Consider the following 20,740-nt stretch of genomic DNA (forward strand, 5'->3'; position numbering starts at 1 on the left):
TTGTAACATTTGAATATGTACTAATTGATTGGACACAAAACCCTTATTAAAATATTTGACAAACAAAAAAAAAAAAAAAAAAAAAAGCACTGAAGACACAGAAATGATAAAAAGTTTAAAATCTACATAAAAGCAATGTCACAACTTCAATTTCATATTTTATTTTGGATTTAACATTATGACCCCATTTTTTATGTGCTTATACATCTTTTAGCTTGTTGCAATAATTATGAGTATCCATTCACTCTGGCCTTTCCAGTTTCACCATTTTATTCTGTTTCATCATAGGTAGTGTTAGTCTATCAGCATTTAATAATGAAGTTGTTTTGTTTCTCTTGATTTCCAGTGTGGATTTTCTAGAAGGAAAATATAAGGTCTGAATCTAAGAACAAAGAACTTTACAATTTTGATTCTAGAAAGGCTTAAGTAGATCAGAACCAAAGGTAAATAGAGCACAATTTCCAACTAATGCTCTTTCCACTTCTTGCAAGTCCCTTGGCTTCTGTATAGAAGGTACAAAAACAGGATATGATTTCTAGGAATCTTGGATAGCCTTTATATTTGGCCCATCTCCATTTCCCATTTGCAGCTGAGTCCCATAATGCAGATGCAAACAGGAAAATCTATTTGAGCCCAACATTGCCGTGAGTACAAATGAAATAATAAATACAGAAAATGCATGAGAATGCTACAGAGCATTCAGATGTGAGGTAGGCAGCAAAACTTAAGAAGAGAACAGAGTAAAATGTAAAAAATTACAGTACCAAACTTAAGCACAGGATAAAGATCATCTAAATGACAGATGTCATGTGTTCCTCTAGCTTTTCTCATCTTAATCCTATTTATCTTCCTTCTTTCAAACTTCTTGCCTCTGTATTTTCTAATTCATTTAGTTTTCATCATTTTCCTTGCTTCATTTTACTACTCACTCTATATTCATTTTTCATGGAACTAAAGTTGACTGTTTCTTTTGTGGAGCAAAGAGTGACAGGATTAAAAAAAAAAGTATTCATTGAACACCCAAGAAGTATAGGAATGTGAAAAAGAAAGAAAGAAGGAAAGAGAACTTTCATTAAGTACATGATTTTTAAGTGAATGTTTTGTAGATGGACGTATTTCTAACTAACTTGATTCTATTAAATATACTTCTCTTCAAGACAGTATGAAGTTCTTCAGGAAAATGAGAATGTGAGTCTAATACTACACTGGCCATTGATTTGAACTATTGCTAGTTATGTTTTTCAGAGTAGTGCTTTTCAATTGGAGTGATTCCCTTCCCCATATCCAGGGTGTTCTGACAATTTATAGAGCTATACGGGGGCATATCTACTGTCATTTTATGGATGCAGGGAAGGAATGAAACTAAACAAGTGCACAGAACAAATTGTCTTAACAAAGAATTGTCTATAGTCCCAGAATAAATTTGAAAAGCTTTCTAATGAGATTAATTTTATTGGTTCATTAATGTAGAGACTATTGGAAGGTATTTACTAAAATTAAAACCTCTTTCAGTGTATAATGATTTTACACTGTTTTCTTTTCTTTTTTTGTTTTTTGGGGTCCTGTTGTGAGGCCTGAACTCTGGGCCTGGGCGCTGTCCCTCAGCTCTTCAGCTCAAGGCTAGCGCTCTACTACTTGAGCCACAGAGCCATTTCTGGCTTTTTTCTTTTTGCTTATGTGGTGCTGAGGAATTGAACCGAGGGCCTCAGGGATGCAAGGCGAGCTCTCTACCACTGAGCCACCTTCCCAGTCCCTGATTTTACGCTGTTTTCTATATAGCAAAATAAGTTATCATATGATCATAACTACTTGATATATTTTGTTTTCTTTTTCTTATCACTGTACATAAAATCTTTAAGTGTACAACATTTTTAAAAGTTTCATTGATGGTGCATCATCAACACTCAAAATATTCATTTTTTAAAGTAAATGGATGCCTCATTAGGATTAAATTAACCAATTTTTGACAAACCATTTTGTTATAGATCATTTTTCCTTCCTTCTTTCCTTTCTTCCCTCCTCCCTTCCCTCCTTCCTTCCTTTTTCTTTCTTCCACTTAATAGATTCCATTATAAATCATACAGTAGTTCTTCCCATCAGTAATATACATAGAGACCATGGAGGAACATTTTCATTAAATGTTTTGGGAAATTACAGACATGCTGAGGACCAGCCTTAGGATCTAGGGACTCCCAGCATCCTTGGGTGTCAGGTAAAAGCTTGGAAGCTTGTAAAGCCAGAGATGTGCTGGTGAAACATATATGTAGCTTCTTTGATTGTCAAGAATCTGAAATCAAAAAATGTCCCATGCAGGGTGTAAGTGGCTCACCCCAGAAATCCTAGCAACTCATGGAGCTGAGATCTCAGGGTTACAGTTTAAAGCCAGCTTGGGTAGAAAAGTCTATGAGATAGATACTTTCCAGTTAATCACCAAAAAGACCAAAATGGAGCTGTGGTTGAACGGCATCCTTGAAGAAAAAAGGTAAGGGGCAATGCTTGGGCCCTGAGTTCAGCCCTCCAGTATCCTCACTAAAGCACACATAGACAAGCCACAAAAGTGTCAAGCCCTTGTGTCTTCATAGAAGTTACCACTGCATTTGAAAATTGCTTCTACAGACATCACATAAACTTGATAAAGTAGATGCTTGCATCTGAATGCTTAAGTGCTTTATAAATTGAGAGATTCATGTGTCATTTAATATTTTAATTTATTCAAATATAAGACACACCTTATATAAGCTTATACATTTACTGTCATATAGTTCAACCTTATTTATGACCTATTTACTAAGAAAAGGCAAAAGGACTGTGATAGGTTTACACAGAGATTATTTTCTATTGATGGGTGTCTGTTGACAGAATCCTTATCATTTCTTGCCAATTCTCTCACAGAACATTGTGACAACTGCTCACAGTAGGCAGAATCAGACCTAGAATTGATTTTTGGCAATCTGTATTGATCATATTGCTGATGATCTTTAAAACATCTTGCTGTCCCAGACTTTACTTATGTCAAACAGAATTAACAAATCTCTCTGATACTGGGATGCTCGTGCCGTTACCAAATCATGGCTTCTGAAAATAAAAGCATAGGAAGGAAATTGTAATTGTCATCAATATTTAAGAGTTATCTCTAGCCAAAAAGCATCAACAAGCTAACAGAACGTTTTACAAAGATGCTGTTCTCATTTGACTCAGCTGCATAATGAGTTTGGGGCCCATAAAAGGAAAACAATAGCAGAGCCCACTTATTTTTTAAGATTCTGATTTCAACTTTAATCTTTGTTCAAAGAAAACTGAAAAATGACTGTGGGATGCAAAGGAGAAAGGGGAAGTAAAGGAAAAGAGGGAAAAAGAAGGAAAAGAAAAAAATGGAATGGGAATTTTTAACTCTCAATTTTCCTTGTAAAATAAAGAAGGGCAAAGAGATTTTGGAAAATAAATAATAGGAACAAGAAGAAATGTAAGCAAAGGTGACATGAATTTAAATAAACAGGTGTGTCTATATTGTCTATGTGCTTTTGCCCAAACACACATATTTTGTTTATTCTGGGGTCCTTTTTAGAGTTCAAGAAAGCACGTTTTGCATACATTTTCATTGTCTTCTTGCAAAATTCCTGTTTTGTAAAGAGTAGGAGACCACAAAGTGCAGAAGAGTAAGTGGTGAGTAATTCAGATAGTCAGCAGAAGTAACCTGTAGCTCTTTTGAGACACAGTTATCTAGCTGTGAAAACTTTTTCCCTAAGACATGAAAGGTCTGAATCTTAAGACAGTACTGTGAGTTAAATAGCTTTATTTCCCATAAACATAGCCTAAAGGGAATTATTTGATTTTAACGAATCCAAGTTTCTTGGCTAATCGGCTAACAGTTGTGTGCAAATCAAGGACAGGTTTGACTCTAGCCATGTGATTGGAGGCTTATTTTAAAAAATTCTCTCAGATGTTAGTTTGAGTCAAAAGCACCTTCACCCTGTGTACATGAAGTCAGACTTGTAGAGTGTATCTCAAACATAAGAGTTTTATCTTATTTCTCTCTCTCTTTTTCCCCAAATGAATTTGGCCTGAAATGTTAACAAAATTGGAAACAGCTGTGTTAAGAAACTACTTTCTTTTCCATTTATAGTCTTGTCGACCAATATAAACTTCATCATTTTAGTAGAGCTTCTCCCCCACATCCAGATGTTATGGATTTCTCAATAATCCTCAGCAAAATTGCCAAAACCAACAAGAAGTTTTAACATGTAAATTCAACATATTGTTCGCGGCTCATCATGGCCTTTTCTCCATCAGCCCCGGTCCTCATCAGATTTCAGATGCTCGGCAGTTGACATAGCTACACGAAGGACTCTGAGTCATCATCTCATTGTGGGACGGGTTCCTTTAAAATTTTTTCTTTTTGTCTGATTCATGAACTGCTTTTTGAAAATCTAAAAATGGTTCATGAATTGCTTGGGAGTTGGAAAAAATTAATAATAATGAGCCCATTTTGAGTACACTGAAATGAACTGATTATCATTGCAAGCTGTTGCTAATTTGGATTCTTGATGGCAAGACAGGGTTCTACAGGAGCCTTTCCACTGGCAAGTAGGACAGATTTCATGGTGTAGCAAAGAAAACACTTTTGTAACCTGTTACCTTTATGTTGTCTTCTCTGGATTGTGGGATAAGATGTAGAAAGAAGAGGTTGCTAGTGAGACTGATTTTGTAAATTATTATTTAATCATACAGGGGAAAATGATATGGCCAACAGGCCATTCTAAACAAGTAGCAAGTCAGGGATGTCAGTTAATCTAAGAACAGACATTGTTTTTTTAATGTGTGAATGTCAGGGGATTACATTCTGTAAAAGCAGCATGAACATATATAGTTATTTTATCCTAATTTATTAGACAGATATTGTTAGTTTTGCTCATATCAGTTTCTAATCATTTCCTACTAAACTTTCAAAGCAATTAGTTTCAGCATCATCGTTCAGTTAGGTCCCTCACTGGGTAAAGAATATGTTACACATAAAATAAGGATTCCTTTTGGTTAAGTTTCATGTAGAGTCAAATAAGGTTGATTAAGCATAGATATTATCAAAGTATCTAAAATATCAGAAGTTATATTTTTATCAAAAAACTATTTTGACCTAATTTACAAAAATATAGAAGTCAAACATCAAACTGATCTAAAACAAAAAAGAAAATATTTGCTTTACTTGTGAAATCAAATATTTTAAAACATTGTTTTCATAGTAACAATGTGCTTACGATAGTTGTGTATTAGAAACCAAGTAAATGGTCTTTGACAACAATAAACTATGAGATCAAAGTAATTATGGGAGATAGAATTTAACTTCCCATGGTTGAGTTTACAGTGAGATGAATCATGCAATTCTGCATTTGCAGCAAATAGGCAAACTTTTACCTATTTTTCAAATTATGCTTTATCGGGTTACACAAATAGGGCAGTAAAGTCTTTTGCAGTGTTGGAAAGTTTGATTTAGTTTTGAAGGCAGAGCTCTACTTCATTCTGCAAAAACAAACATTCTGTAAATCATGCTCCTTGAAGTTTTCTTTAAATTTTTTCTCATTCAGAGCTAATAATCCCAACACACTGTTGAAGATGGTGAAAGCTTGCTTGACAATGTGCAGGATAACGAACATGAACCATAATTTTTATTTGTAAAATTAATATTTATCAAAATTTGCTTTTCTATTGAGGAAAAAAGCACATTGAGCAAAAATAAGAAATTCCTGCAAAAAATATCCCCATTACTGGATAGATAGATAGATAGATAGATAGTATGGCTGTCTGCACTTTTACTCAATCCGGAAGTCCTCTGAGAAATCCCAGTTTGAAGCAGGTAGTTAGTGTTTCTCTGTTTTTTACAGCAAATAGAAGTGCCAAATGATGTTACAGTTTAACTTTAAAACACTATTTTCTCAATGAAAGTGTTAAATGTGAAAGGAACCAGAAATATCACAAAAGTACACACAAAAAATCATAGTGTTTTCAAAAAGAATTGGTTTCCTAATTTATACCAGACCTCTAAGGACTCTGAGAATCCTGATTAATTTGAAATTTTTAATGCATTGTCCCATTAAACTTGTAGTTTAAAGCCATCAATTCTTGTATTCATGCACTACACTTCACCTTGAAATAAGGTTGCAGAGGCAGAGAGAAGAATCTGAAGTCTCTATCTTCTGATCCTGCCATTTGTTTGATACAACACTTTTTTCTCATGGATTTCACTTTCAGGATTTTTTTATTTTAATGCAGAAGGGCTGGAGGCTGGTGGCTTATGCCTATAATCCTAGCTAATCAAGAGACTGAGAGTTGAGAATTGCAGTTTGAAGCTAGCACATATAGATAAATCCAATACATTTATCTCCAATTAACAAGGAAAAAGCCAGAAGTAGAGGTTTGGCTCAAATGGTAGAATACCAGCCTTTTGAGAAAGAGTCAGATAAGAGTGTGAGGCTCAAGCCAGGCGCTGGTGGCTCACGCCTGTAATCCTAGCTACTCAGGAGGCTGAGATCTGAGGATCGTGGTTCAAAGCCAGCCCAGGCAGGAAAGACCGTGAGACTCTTATCTCCAATAAAACCACCAGAAAACCAGAAGTGGCATTGTAGCTCAAGTGGTAGAGCGCTTGCCTTGAGCTGAAGAGCAGAGGGACAGCACCCAGGCCCAGAGTTCAGGCCCCACGACCAGACGCCCCCACCCCCCCAAAAAAAGAACATGGCTGCAAATAAGAAGAGATAACAAAAAGAGGAGGCATCATGAGGAGGATTCTTTGCAAACATCTACTTCTTTCCTGATGAAGCCATCACTGGGATCACGGAAATGAGATTTCCATGATAACATGGCTTTCTGAGGTTCCTCTACTCTGGTAAGCTCTTCCTCCTGTACTCCAGTGATCTCCCAGCCCACCTGGTATGACTTGAAGACTAAATATTATCTCAGGCTTCATACTTCTTTTATTTCTGCTAATTCTGAGCTACACAAGTCAACTAGAAATACTTCTCAAAGCTACAAGTTGTAATTTCAAACAGGTATAAAATAATCTTTTTTATTTCTACAGGAAACCTTGATATTCAGTATCTTGATAGTTTTAACTCATCTTAAGACTGATGTAAATGGCTTTTGATGTAAATATAAGTGCTTCTCTCCATGTAATGCCTCAATTCCCATATGGTTTTCTTTCCCCCTACATTTTTTAATGCTGGTGATTTTTAATGCACAGCACCACTTCCGGCTTTTTTTCTTTTTGCTTATGTGGTGCTGAGGAATCAAACCCAGGGCCTCATGTATGCAAGGCAAGCTCTCTACCACTGAGCCACCTTCCCAGCCCCTGCATCCATGTTCTTAAAATTTTTCTCCCTCTGATTCTCACTTCCCTGCGATCTGGAATATAAATATCTCTCATGTGAAAGAAGTAATTCACCACCCCGGAAATGAAGTCAGAAAACTCACTAGTCAAATCTATTTGCTTTTGTATGCTGCTTGTTAAGAAGTTACTTAAATATAAATGAATCATTTAAATAAAAACAAGATTAATATTCATGGTCATTTTGGAATATTATAAAAGATGCAATTGTATGCCAAAATCAGAACACAGCCTTGGTCATTTTTTTAGATTTAGCTCATGACTGCTTTTGCACTATAATGCCACAGTTGAATAGTGACTACAGAGTCTTTGTGGTCTCAAGTGTTAATTACCTGGCTCTCTGCAGAAAAAATTTGCTAACTCCTACTGGGGTCAAAAGACATGGTAATTATCATTACATCTCTTCAACAACCCTGCCTCCAGACTTCTTCCTTTCAGGAAAATAGATAAATGATCTTCCAATAATTTATGACCTCCCAACTACTCAACTTCTGTTTTTCAAAGATCTTGAGTTAATGTGTCTGTATTGGGTTATAACATGTCCAGATATCAATCCTTTTCAATCTGAAAGGATAAAAGGATCAGAAGGACAATCATTCCCTTTTTAATATACTGCACCCATCCATTTTCCTATTTTCCCTTCAAAATTTACAGGTTAAATCTGATATATTCATATATTGCTTATCTGCATTTTGGAAATCCAAAACTCATTGCCCTAAACTCCCCTCTTAGGGAGAATATGACTGTAACTGTTTGAGCTATTTGTTATCTTAATTTATCCCATTTAAAATAAGTATTCTACCGAAGAGATTTTAATGTGCTTGATGAATGGATTAATAGACACTCTCCCAAACTGTTACCAATATGTGTATGAACATGGCCTTCTTGTTTCTAAAGAAACAAGGTTCCTAGTCACATATGATCTCAAGGGCTTCTGACCAGAAGTTGTCCTCTCACAATTACTGTAGCCACTCAGACAGTTTCTTCCCCATCTTATCCCTATATGGTGCTTATTTCTGTAATGGCATACAAGTTTCTCTGTTGTGTTAATTGTAAGTGTCATATAGAACCATTTCTAACCTGCTCTGCCCTTTGCATGTAAGTATAAACACCAAAATATTAAGAAGGATAATTAGAATGATAAGAATGTAGTTGATGTCTAGTACAAAGTTGTCATTCATGTTAATAGAAGAGCTTTATAAAGAAGTTGAACCATATGAGGGAAGTATTAGAAGTGAGAAAACTGAAAGAACATTCAATGGCAGCCAAGAGTGAAAAAGCTAAGTGAGAGCTGAGGGCCCCACAAACCCCAGTACTGGCAAAAGAAAGCAAAAACAAAAACTGTTTCAAAATTCAAACTGCACAATAGAATAAAGACTTTTCAGTAAGAAAAGGATACTAAAAAACTAATTTGAATGAATAAATTGAAAATGTTTAAATAGGGTAATTTCAGTAACATAATTTCTGAAAAGTTGTTTCAATTCCTAGTTTAAAGGGAAAGGACACAAAAATGAAGACAATTTAAAATGCCCGTAATGTATTTGGGTTCCTTTTTTAAAAAAAAATTAAGTAGAATGTAGGCAGACAATATAAGCATTGTACTCAAATATAAAATGATTGCTAGCCTTTTGAAAGTAGTCATGTTAGGGGGTCTAGAGTTTTTTATAGTTATATGGAATTCTAGTTAGTAGTATTTTCAGTACTTTGCTTTGTTTCTAAATAAAGATCTCCTCTTTTCTGGTTAAGTATCTATTGCCAATGGGCTTTAGTTTAAATCTAGGAAATAATAAAATCATTCATAGCAAATCCAACCTAAATGTATAATTGACATGCACTTGAAAATTGTCCAGTCTACCTCTACTAGAAGAATGGGAGGAATTAGGAAGCGTTAGAACCAAACACAGCAAGAAATGGAAAGAGAGATTAAATTGACATAATATTTCCAGGGAATATATTAATCTACCAAAAAGAAATGGAGGTATCTAAAACCTTCAAATAACTAGTGATGAGAAAAACTAAGTACCTCTATGGACTTCCAGCATGCACATGGAGTCTCCATATTAGTGACTTTCACTTTTTGAATTTTTACATGTGATAGGTACATGGCTACAGGAATATCTGAGATGGTCCCATTGTTGCTTCCTTAATAGAAAAGGGATAAGAAATTGTACCCAATTAAATATAACTGGGCAATTAATAGGAAGAATATTGAATGGATCTTCTTGGATCACTGTCAATATTTGAACCATATCTATGATTACATTAGGATAGATTCCTTTGATTATTTCAATTCATTGTATACTTATCCAAAACAGAGAAATAGGATATGAAGAAAGAAAAGAAAGTGACAAGACAATATCAGTAGCCACCACAAATATGTATATCAAACACATTTCAATTGAGGCATACAATAGTTGCTTAAAAGCAAATGGCTAAGCCAGGTGCTAGTGGCTCACTCCTGTAAACCTATCTAATCAGAATGTTGGTATCTGAGGACCATGGTTCAAAGCCATCCCCCGCAGAAAAAGTCCATGAAACTTATCTCCAATTAACTATCAAAATAAATAAATAAATGGATAAAATAAAAAATAAATGCCCAAAGTGGAGCTCTGGCTCAAGTGGTAGAGTGCTATCCTTGAGCAAAAAAGCTCAGGGATATCCTAGCCTTGAGTTCAAGCCCCAGGAACAGCACAGAATAAAAAAATATAGTAAGTTGTTAAAATATCTTAGCAGCATATCTAAAATGATTTTCTTTTCTCTTCTTTGGACATAGGTTACCTATTCTTTTTGTATTCAATATGGTGAATCTTCGAAGAAACTTAGAGTTGTTTCAGCATTTTGTTATTGCCCTTCCCCTCCCCAAATTAGACAGATATCTACACAGGATGACCCATTGCAACAACGATACCCACAAGACAGTATATTGGAAATGAGCCTTACAACTTCGCAGGGCTGGGGGAGTGAGGGAGGTGGGGGAAGGAGGGGATAGTGGGAGAACAACAAGGGAGGGGTAACAATGCTCAACAAGAAATGTACTCATTTCCTTACTCATGTAACTGTAATACCTCTGTACAGCATCTTTACAATAAAATAAAATTTAAAAAAGAAACTAAGTCTCTTTGAGCTTTATTTTTTTCTCTTTGAAACAACTTCTATTCCTGTAATCCCAGCACTTGCAGGAGATAAAGGTTGGAGAATCATAGGTTGTAGGCCAGCTTGGCCTACATAGCAAGTTTTAAGTCATCCTCAAGCATAATGAGACCTTATGTGTACAAAAAGGAATCCTAATACACTGTTGGTGGGAATGTAAATTTGTTCAATTACTCTGGAAAGTAGTGTGGCGGTTCCTCAAAAACTAAGCATAGAGCTTCCATATCACCCACCAATTCCACTCTTGGGCATTTATCCAAAAATGTACAAACTAGGATACAGTAAAGCCACCAGCATAATCATGTTCATTAAAGTATTATTTTCCATAACAAAGGTATGGAATCAGCCCAGATACCCTGAGTGGATGAATAGATTAAGAACGTGTGCTCTCTAGATAGATAGACAGACAGACAGACAGACAGACAGACAAGACAGACAGACAGACAGACAGGTAGATAGACAAACAGACAGACAGACAGACAGATAGATGGATAGATTAGATAGATAGATAGATAGATAGATAGATAGATAGATAGATAGATAGATAGATAGATAGATAGATAGATAGATAGATATGCAAGGAATTTCATTCATCCATTAGAAAGAATTATACTGTACCACTTGCAAAGCAAAGGAAGAACATTGAAAAAACTATGGTAAGTGAAATAAGTCAGACCCAGAAACACAAATGTTGCATGTTTTATCTCGTAAGTGTAAGCTAGAATTAATTTGCAAGTACATAAGTAAATAGTCCAGTGATACATAGATGTACACAAATGTATTAACTGAAATATGATAGGTCTAGGGAGAACTCAGTGTAATTCCTACAATCAGGAAATGAGTACTTGAAAGTGGTAGGATATGGACAAGGAGAAGTGGGTTGACAAATGAAGACAAAGAGGGATGAATGCAGCCAAAAAAATCAATGCATATCATATAAAATTACAAAATTAAGAACAGTGAGGAAGGAAATGGGTAGATTAAGAGAGATAGGTGAAAATGTTGAAAGGGGTGACATTGATCAAGATGTATTGTACTAATAATTTTGTTGAATGGTAACTCCTTTGTACAATTACTTAATGATTATACATGTGTACATGTACACATATATATGTATATACAATAAAAAGAAAAATGTCACCTTCTCTAACAAAAACATAAGCCAGATATAATAATGCTCATTGAAAAAAGGTTTTCTTATTAATGTGTTATAGTGGATTGAGTTCAGTGAGTAAGGTTGAATGACTACCAAAGAATCACAATTAAAATGTACTTATCTTCTACTCCTTTTGCTGTATAATATGTCATAGTTTTTAGTTAGATATATTTAAAAAATCTTTCCACTACTGCTTTTCATCTGCTTTTCTTTTCTTTTCTTTTTTGGATTGAACTTTCTCTACTCTTGAATTCATACAGAAGTATAGGAAGTACGTGTCATTACTATGAGTAAACCACACCTCCACATCATTGCTGTGGCTGGTGTTTCCTTCGCTCATATGCCCTCTCTACTATCCTTCCTTCTATTTTTATCCATTGGGCAAACTTCTACTGAACAGAGCTCAAATAGCACAACCTATGTAAAACAGCCTCTGAATGCACCCAGTGAGCCTACAATCTCAGGAGGCAGAAGGATTTTGGTCAGAACCAGCCCAAGCTACACAAAAAGGATCTATATCAAAAGCTCCAAACAACAAAATTAACAATAGCAAGACCAAAATCATATAGATTTGGATTGCTCTTTATTCTAGTAGTACTTTCTTGGCATTCTCACTGTTTATTTAGCATGCAACATGAAACTATGAATTTTCTGAGGGATCATATTCACACCAAATATTATACTCCCTAGGTTACCATGATACTTTTCACCCATGGAACATGACACAGGGCACACATTTCTGCCCCACATATATCTAATGAATGCCCGAGGTTGGTAGACATGTCACTGATAACTGGATTTAAGTTCACTTTGATTCATTTGTTCTTAAATATAAGTTAGTCATTTTTTTCTGTTAAAATGTTTAGAGATACTGTTTCTAATATTTCTTCAATTTGCATTTCTGCTAAGTTGTTACTTATATTATCAAGAAACTCAGCAATATATGAGAAAGAACTTTAAAAAAGAAACCCAACTAAAAGCCCAGCAACATAATTGAGGAGACGCTTGTTTCTGGACTTAAATGTACTAATTTTATTATCTTTTTGTTCAAATTGACACAGCAAAGACTACATAATACCTTGCTGAAGTACGGATTTGTTCAAATTAAACTACTAACTTCCTGAGGAAATAAAATGGAACTTGTATGACTTAATTTTCTCTCACTTATTCTCCTTTGGTTCCTAGCACATGAGTTTTACGTACCACGAATAGGAAATTCTTAGTACATATACTATAATGCCATCTTTGCTATTGAGGATCTATTAGTAGGACTGTCCAACTTCCCAAGAGAAGCCAGAGCTTCTCAATTGCCAGTGGTAACTCAATGAATCCCAATAGCTGCTCAACAATATCTTGCAAAATGTTTCCATAATATTATGCTACCTAAAGCCTTGGTGATCGACAACTATAGATATAATTCACAAAATATTTTAAGCAATGTTTCCTTTGTTGGGTGTGTACGGTGTGTAATCAGATCGCCTCCTAACATGAGCACATTGAAAGAATCTGGAATCTGATTTGCTGAATTTATTTTTTAAGCTAATCATTCTATCATATCCAAGAATTCAATATGGTATCAATTTTCTCAGAGCTGGACTGTATCTTAAAAACCATCTCAGATTTTTTTCAATCAACAACTATGTAGATTTGTCCTAAGATATAAATTAAATTTTAATCCCATTTATATCACAGCTGTTAACATGAAATTATACATGAGTTTAAAGAAGATTTTGAACAACTCATAAGGTGTGCAAATTTCTGTTTACATACATAATGCATTTCTCTCACTGTTGAGAGTGATTTACAACTTTCATTATATCCTCAAAGGTGTTAATGAACCAAAAAGTGTTAGCAACCAATGTTCTGGATCAAATTGGAAACAACAATCTGAAAGACTCAATGAACCTTACAAATGTATTCTCCATACAAGCTAGAGAGAACCCAAACTGAAAAAGTTTTAAATTTTCACTGTATTAGCATTAGGTCATACTCTTAAAAATCTTATGCATTCATCAGAATAACTCCTGAGTGTAATGATAGTCTAATCATCACAAGAGTGCAAGTTGGTTTACGAAGATTTGCATATTTGTTTTGTAAATGTTTCATGGGTGAAATTATTAATTAGCATCTAATTAATATTTGTGTTGCCGAATAATATATTTTTTAAACCTTGGAATCAAGAAAATAGATAATAGTTAATTATCCGTCTTCAATCTCTTCTTTAAAATTCTTCATTGCTAAACTCCACAGCACAAAGGAGAAATTAATAAAAACAAATCTGAAGTAACATAACAGTACTCTTTTCATTTTGCCCAATTACTGAGATTCTTTAACTATGTCACCAACCGTTCTAAAGCATTATTAAATATGTAGTTTGTAAGCATTTAATAATCATAATTGTTAGTATTTTGATATAATATTGAAGAATTCTATTAAAATTTTGAAAGGGTGAAGACATAATTTAAGCTGTAAAACCAACATCAAGGCAAAATATGACCAGCCACAAAAGCCCTGTTTAAAAAGCATACGACGACAAAATGACAAAGTATGCATTTTTTAGTTAAGTGAATTGGTGTAGTTCTCGAGTTTGCAGTGACATGGTTTGTTCTACATTACAATAAATGAACTTAGATTCAGAAACGCCCATGTTTGAATCCTGAGATTCTCCAGATTCTAGTTATAGGGCAATACATGATATATTTAATTTTCTGTTTCTTGTTTTACTCATCCTATAACCAGAGAAGATAATTTTAAAGGCAACCATGTATTGCACTTAAGAAGCAATTATAAGCATTTTGTTTTTTAATCTTTGATGCACAAAACATACAAATTATACTTAAAAATGAGAAACCTGTATACAGTGTGTAATGTTTAACCCACATTATGTACGTCTACTTACTCAAACAATTATCATTTTTATAGAAGAAACATTCTCCGTGTTTACTTCTAATGTGTGTGTGTGTGTTTGTGTGTGTGTGTGTGTGTGTGTGTGAGAGAGAGAGAGAGAGAGAGAGAGAGAGAGAGACAAAGGGAAGAGAGAGAGAGAGAATGTATGTGATTTTGTTGGTCTCAGGACCTTAAGCTATTGTTTAGCTTTTTGTTCAAAGCTGATTCTTTACCACTTGAACCATAGCTCTATTTCTAGCATTTTGCTGATTAATTGGATATAAGAGTCTTGTGGACTTTTCTGTCCAGACTGGCTTTGAACCATCACCCTTAGATCCCAGCCTTCTAGTACCCAGGTCTTCTTCCTTTTTGAAATATAAGTACACAATTTTACATCTTTCTGTCTAATTAGCATAATTTCTTGTCCTATTTAAGGGCAACTTAGCACCCAAGTAATCACCAGGCTCTAGCAACCACCAACCCACTTCAATTTCCCTAGGATTACCTATTTGAGATTACACCCGAGTGAGATCATGTGGCACTAAACTTTCTGTGACTCAACTTTGATGTAATATGACCACCAGTTTCATCTATATGGTATATGGATAGCAGGATTTCTTTGTTTTTTTATAGAGGAGTAGTATTTCCTTAAGTATATTCACCATGCTTTATCGACTTATCATTGAGGGACATTTTGGTTGTTTGCATGTTTTGGCTACTATGAACAGTGATGTAATGAACCAGGGAGTGCTGATGTTTGTTTCCTTCTGTTGGTCCATACCCAGTAGTTAGCTTGCTGGATATAGTTATAGTTATAACTATAACTATAACATTATAGTTCTATTTTTGAGATGCTCCACTCTCTTCCCATATTGGCTGTACTAATTTATATTCCCATCAAGTAACAGGAAAGGGTTCCCTTTTCTCCAAATATTTTCTAGCTTGTCATCTTTTGTCTTCTTACGGCTATTCTAGACAAGGTGATGTCCCATTAAAGTCTGGATTTATATTACTCTGATCATTACAGATGTTAAACATTTTTAATATACCTAATGACCTTGCACAGCTTATTTTAAAGAATGTCTATTTTGACTGTTGCCTGTGACTCATGCCTGTAATCCTAGCTATTCAGGAGGCTGAGATCTGAGGATCGAGGTTCAAAGCCAGCCTGGCAAGAAAGTCCGTGAGACTCTCATCTCCAATAAACTCACTAGAAAACCGGAAGTAGCACTGTGGCTCAAGTGGTAGAGTGCTCACCTGAGCTGAAGAGCTGAAGGCTAGCTCCCAGGCCCAGAGTTCAAGCCCCATGACAAAGAAAAAGAATATCTATTTAGACCAGTTTCCCATTTTTGGGTACTATTTTTAAGTCCATGATAAGTATATCCAATGCAGACTAGTATTAAGTGGTATTTTATAGCCAGCCTTCTATAAATCCTCTTTTGAAAACTGTCAAATTCATCTGCCCATTTATAAATTGGATCAGTTATTCTTTTAGAACTTTTTAAGTATTCTATATATTAATCTTTTCGCTGATAACTAAATGGCAAAGATGTTCTCCTATTCCATAGAGCTTCTTTAATTATGGAGACTTTTTTTTCTCTGCAGAAGCCTTTTACTTAGATGCAATTTCACTTTTCAATTCTTACTTTTTGAGCAATTAGGAATCTGTTCAGAAATGCCTTACCAAAGCTTGTATCTTCAAGGATTTTCCTTATGCTTTCCCATGCATGTTTCTACATTTCTGGTATGTCATTAGGACCTATGATCCATTTGGAATTGATTTTTAATAGGAATTATGTCATTTGGAGGAAAATGAATAGACTAGTAATCATCATGGTAAACAATATAAACCAGACTAAGGAAGTCAACAATCATATTTTCTCTCTGATATAAAAAAAGCTAGTCCTCAAAAGAATGAATGACAAGAATGTAAAATGGAGTCTGTGTTGGAGTGGATACCAACAAAAGTAAGAAGGATTAAAGGAAAATATATGGGGGAATGAATATGTTAGAAACATCTTATACTCATATATAAAATAAAACAACATGACCTGTTTAATAGTTACAACTCCAAAAAATCTTTATATATAACTACATATTATGTTATACTATTAAATTTACATGAGGTTCTCTTTTGAAATCTTCCCATAAGAATTTTATTATGCATTTTGATTATAACTTACTTTTAATGTGAAAAATGTTCATGTTACACACAAGAACAGTGGGTTTTTCCCACCCCAATTTGCCATTCATTTGTACAGTTCCTGATTAGTTTGGGATCCTGGGGTTTATAAAGTGAAGAAAATTAAAAGAAATAAAAATTTTAAAAAGACTTTTTTATGTCTTTAGCCCACTTATTTATGGGTCTGTTGTTTCTTTGAGGATTTGCTTTTGGGGGATTTAATTTTGTGAGTTCTAAGTATATTTTAGATATGAGACCCTTGTCTGTTGTAGCTAGTAAGGATCTCTCAATCTGTGGGCTTTCTATTGATCTTGCTAGCTATTTCTTTTGCCATGCAGAAGCTCTGCAGTTTCATGCAGTCCCATTTGTCCAACCTTTCTTTGATTTGTTGTGTTTCTGGGTCTTTATTAAGAAAATTTTGGCCTCTGCCAAGGAGCCCTACAGGTTTCTATGCCTTCCTGTTTTCAGGGTGTCTGCTTTTAATTCGAGGTCTTTGATCCCTTTGGGGTTGATTCTAGTGCAGTGATATATAAGGATCTAACTTTACTTTTCATCAAGTGTTTAACCAATTTTGCCAGCACCATTTACTGAAGAGGCTGTCTTTCTTACATTCTATTTTTTAGATCCCTTATTGAAGATTAGGTGGGTATAGGCCTGTGGATTCATTTCTGGGTCTTCAGTTCTATTCCATTGGTCCTCAGGTCTGTTCTTGTGCCAGTACCAAGCTGTTTTGATTACTATGGATTTTTACTAGAGTTTGAAATTTGGTATTGTTAATCCTCCCACACTGTTCTTTCTTCTAAGGATTGTTTTTGCCATTTGGGGTCTTTTGTTGGTCCCTATGAATTTTTGGATTGCTTCTTCTATTTCATTGAAGAATGAGGTTGGGATATTGATAGGTATTGCATTGAATTTGTAGATAGCCTTTGGCAGTGTTGTCATTTTCACAATTTTATTGCATTGAATTTGTAGATAGCCTTTGGCAGTATCGTCATTTTCACAATTTAATCCTTCCAATGTAGGAGGATTTTTCATTTCCTTAGTTCTGCTTTTATTTTCCTTTTCAGGTTTTATAGAGGTCCTTCACTTCTTTAGTTAAGTTAATTCCTAGGTATTTTATTTGCGGAGGGGGGGTGGAGGCTATTACAAAAAGAGTTGCTGTCTTGTTCAGCCACACTCCTCTCATTATCGACATAAAAAGAGCCATTGATTTTTGAGGGTTAATTTTATACCCTGCTACATTTCAGATCAGCTTGAGTATCTTGGGAGTGGAGTCCACGGGGTTCTTTAAATACAAGATCATGTCATCTGCAAAGAGGGAGAGTTCTATTTCATCTTTCCCTATTTGGATCTCCTTTATGTTTGATGTTGTCTTATTGCTCTAGCTAGGCATTCTAATACTAAATTGAAGAGGAGTAGAGGGAGTAGACATCCTTGTCTCATTCCTGAGTTTAGAGGAAATGGCTTTAGCTTTTTGCCATGGACAATAGACACATGAAGAGATGCTCAATGGCTCTGGCCATAAACAAAGTGCAAATCAAAACAACATTGATATTCCATCTCACTCCAGTTAGAATGACTATAATCAAGAAATCTAATAACAACAGATTCTGGAAGGGATGTGGCCAAGAGGGAACCCTACTGAACTGTTGGTGGAAGTATAAACTAGTTCAACCACTCTGGAAAGCAGTATGGAGGTTCCTCAAAAGACTCCACAAAGAGCTCTCCTATGACCCAGCAATCCCACACTTTTGGGCATTTACCCCTATGATCACAAATAAGGCCCTACTAAAGCTTCCAGCACAACTATCTTTATTGCAGCATTATTCAATAACTAAGATATGGAACCAACCCAGATGTCCCTCAGTAGATGAATGGATCAAGAAAATGTGGTATATATACATATATATAATAAAATGTGGCACACACACACACACACACACACACACACACACACACACACACACACACACACACAGAGGAATTCTATGCTTCCATCAGAAAGGATGACACTATCCTGTTTGTTAGGAGATGGAAAGACTTGTAAAAGTTCCTATTAAATGGAGTAAGCCAGACCCAAAGAACTACAGATCCCATGGTTTCCCTTATTTGCAACCATTAGTATATGTCTAGGATAATATCCTCAAATAAACAGAAAAGCTCAAAAGCTATGTACATATGACCATGTAAGATGATGCTAAGTAAAATGAACCCCAAGATAAGGACACAAGAGGTTTTTCTTTGTTGTTATTGTTTTGTGTATACTAAGTGATTTTTTTGTTTCTTTTGTATGTACTTCCCCCCCCTGTGATATATCCCCTGTTATCATTGTATTTGATTTTGGTATCCTGCATCTTGTATATACATTTATCTAATTTGGGAAGGGAAAGGAAATAACAAAATGACAAGGGTGCAGGATGACCCATTGCAACAATGAGACTCACAAGACACTATGTTAGAAATGAACTATATAACTTCCAGAGTGGAGGAAAGAGTGGGAGAGATGGGGGAGGGAGGGGATAGTAGGAGAAATACAAAGGAGGGTTTTAAAAAGCTCAAGAAATGTACTCATTACCTTACTCATTTAACTGCAACCCCTCTGTACAGCACCTATACAATAAAATAAAATTTTAAAAAATTCAAAAAGGAGACAGAATTTAATGTAACAAATGAATATCTCATTACAAAAACAGTACTGAATGTGGAATTGTGCATTTGAACCAGGTGCTGGTGGCTCACAGCAGTTAATCCTGTGATCTGGAGGATGGTGGTTCAAGACAACCCTGAAAAAAAATGTCTGCTGGACTCTGTCCAAAATAACCAGTAAAAAGCAGAGCCAAAAAAGTGAATCAGTCATAGAGTACAAACCTACCAAGCAAGCACGAAGCCTGAATTCAAATATTGATATTGGGGGGAGGAAGAAAAAAAAGTAAGGTGGCATTTGAACACAAATTTAAACTGCAAAAAGGTCTAGTTTGGCAAAGATACTTGAATTAAATTGTTTCTTTGGCCTATTGTTGGATTTGAGTATACTACGGTAGAACATTCTGCCACAGATCCTACTTTATTCTGTCATGTTATGCCCATAATGTGTTAGTGAGTATACCATAAAAATTTCTCTATTTACTCCATACACACTTCTATTTTATTTATTTTTTGTTGGTAGTGGGGCTTGAACTGAGGGCCTGGGAGCAGTCCCCAAGTTTTTTCTGCTTAAAGCTAGCACTCTACCACTTTGTGCCCCAGCATCACTTCCAGTTTTCTAGTGGTTGGCTGGAGATTTCATGGACATTCCTGCCCAGGTTGGTTTTGAACTGTGATCCTCACATCTGAATAGCTAGGATTATAGGCATGAGCCAATCGGCACCTGGCTTGATTTTTATTCCATTAAAAATTATTCCAACTTGGGAGGCAAGAAGTAAGGGGAAGAGGAGACAGGAGAAAACAGGTAAGGGTAACAATGTTTGACAAGAATTGTACTCATTTCCTTACTTATATAAATGTAATCCATCTGTACTTCACTTTTGCAATTAAGAAAAAGAAATAAAAATTATTTCAAAGTCGACTGCTCGTGGCTCATGCCTGTAATGCTAGCTCTTCAGGAGGCTGAGGTCTGAGAAACACAATTGGAAGCCAGCTGGAGAGGAAAATCCAAGAGGCTCTCTGATCTCCAATCAGCCACTGGAAAACCAGAAGTGATGCTGTGGCTCAAAGTTGCAGTGCGCTAACCTTGTGCCAAAAAGGTTCAGGGACAGTGCCTAGCCCTGCGTTCAAGCCCCACAACTGACAATAAATAAAGAAAGAAAGAACAAAAAAATATTCCATATCTACTTCTTTACTTATATTTTATTCCACATACACTTCTCTTATACAGAGAAAACGGAGTTTTCTTATCAAACCAGTGCAGCTAAGATGTTATTTGTGCAAATGTATGTGTGAAGAGGAGAAAAAGTAAATGTAATCTTAGTTTAAATCAAAACATATGGCTCAAAAG

The sequence above is a fragment of the Dipodomys spectabilis genome, unplaced genomic scaffold (genome assembly GCF_019054845.1).
Source record: "Dipodomys spectabilis isolate Male_0828 unplaced genomic scaffold, ASM1905484v1 ptg000038l, whole genome shotgun sequence".
Taxonomy (NCBI): Eukaryota; Metazoa; Chordata; class Mammalia; order Rodentia; family Heteromyidae; genus Dipodomys; species Dipodomys spectabilis.